This window comes from Myotis davidii, unplaced genomic scaffold (assembly GCF_000327345.1).
Source record: "Myotis davidii unplaced genomic scaffold, ASM32734v1 scaffold168, whole genome shotgun sequence".
Taxonomy (NCBI): domain Eukaryota; kingdom Metazoa; phylum Chordata; class Mammalia; order Chiroptera; family Vespertilionidae; genus Myotis; species Myotis davidii.
In genome coordinates this window covers 5626635-5628264 of record NW_006383016.1, presented here as the reverse complement: position 1 = coordinate 5628264, position 1630 = coordinate 5626635, and the positions used below count along the sequence as shown (strand labels likewise).

Below are 1630 nucleotides of genomic sequence, written 5' to 3'. Positions count from 1 at the left end.
CCTGCTTTATATAAAATGTTCAGACTCAGATTTAGGTGTCTCATGTAGATTTCTGGCTCTCCGAGTCAGTGCCTGATTGTGTACCAGACGTGAGTAGGGAAGGAGGCAGGTTTGAAAATGGCAAGGTCCCCGGCCGTGTTCGCCCGGTAGAAAGGAAACACCGCTGGTGAAGATAGCCCGAGGACGAAGGATGAAGGCTCATGGGGGAGGAAGGGAGTGTTACGTTTGGCTTGAGCGTCACTGCATTGAAAGTGACAGAAGATCTTCAAACACAGGTCGCCTTGTGGTTGCACGAAACAGAGGCGCCCTCCCAAGAGACAGGGCTGTGGGAATTGGACACAACGAAGGCAACAGCTGAAGCTATGAGAACGGATGACGCAAACGTTCAGATCAGAGGGTCCATGACGGGGCATGAGGGAGTCCTCACTGACAAGAACCAGAGTAAGAAATACATGGCAACTTGAAGAGTATGAAAATAATCAGGTTTCGTCACAGACATGGAGGGCCAACCAAATGAAAATAATTTCCAAAAATCGATTAAAACAACCTGATGTAAAAGAGGGAAAAGGACACTGTACAAGCCCTGTACATAGAAAGGAAAAGCACTGGCATTTAATCAAGACTTTGATCCTGCTGGGTGTACGTGTGTGTGTGTGCGCGTGCGTTCGTGCGTGCGTGTTTTCTAAAGTAGTTTATTGCAACTTTTAAAATAATTTTGCAGTTAAAAAAGCCTAACCATTAATGTAGTTTATTTTTTCCAAAATGTCTTATTCTCAGACATGATATATACATATTTCAAAATTTCATCCTATTTTACTTTGGAAATTATTTTAGACAAAAATGGCAGCTTTAAATACAAAAGACTGCTAATGATGTTTATTCTTGTAATCACAAACAATTAATGTGAAGGAAAAATAAGTGCTTATTTAACTCAAGAAAACTTCTAATGAAAAAAAGAAAAATGCGTTTAAATTTCCTAGAGCAAATGGGTGATGTCTAGTCAGTAGAAAAAAAAAAGGGGAATTTGTTGTGCTGCCAACAAGGAAGTCTTGATAAGCTCAGTGGAGCAGAAAATTGCATCCGAGCTAAGTTGTAGGTGTGAGATACCTGACTGCATTAAGTAGTTTTTGGGGAAAATCACCACTAAACAGCAGAAAGCTCTGCTCATATCTGATTAAGTTAAGGGGGCATTGCCAGCTAATTCCTCATTACCTTAAAAACATCTGTTTCAAAGTTTAAATTCCTAAAGTCATTCCTTTCTAAGAGCTGTCCTCACTATTTTTCCTATTTGTGTCTAAATGAGTCTGTGATCCTCCCCTGCCACCCCCGCTCTCCCGCTGGATGTGGCTCATTTGCAAATAAAAACCATAAACCTGAATAAACCTATCCTAAAAGGAAATAAATGTGGAGAACCAAAGGTCCCTTTAAGTTATTTTGCTATTACAATCTCCCCTTTTCCATCCATGTACATTTAGTAGACTCTTTTCAGGGTGGATGAAGTGTCTGTGCACCTCTCAATTGTTCTAATAGATGATTGTCTTTATGGTTTCACAGAGATGCTTGCTTTATGCTAGGTAAAGACCAAATGAGTAGCTGCAAGAGTGAAGAGCAACTCAGTAATTCTCCGAGC

The 1630-nt window shown here is 40.6% G+C and overlaps 1 protein-coding gene across 1 annotated transcript in view; it reads right to left on the bottom strand.

Annotated features, from left to right (window-relative positions):
• Positions 1-1630, bottom strand: part of RAPGEF5 (Rap guanine nucleotide exchange factor 5) — a 153630-nt gene that overhangs the window by 12564 nt on the left and 139436 nt on the right. The window lies entirely within an intron of this gene.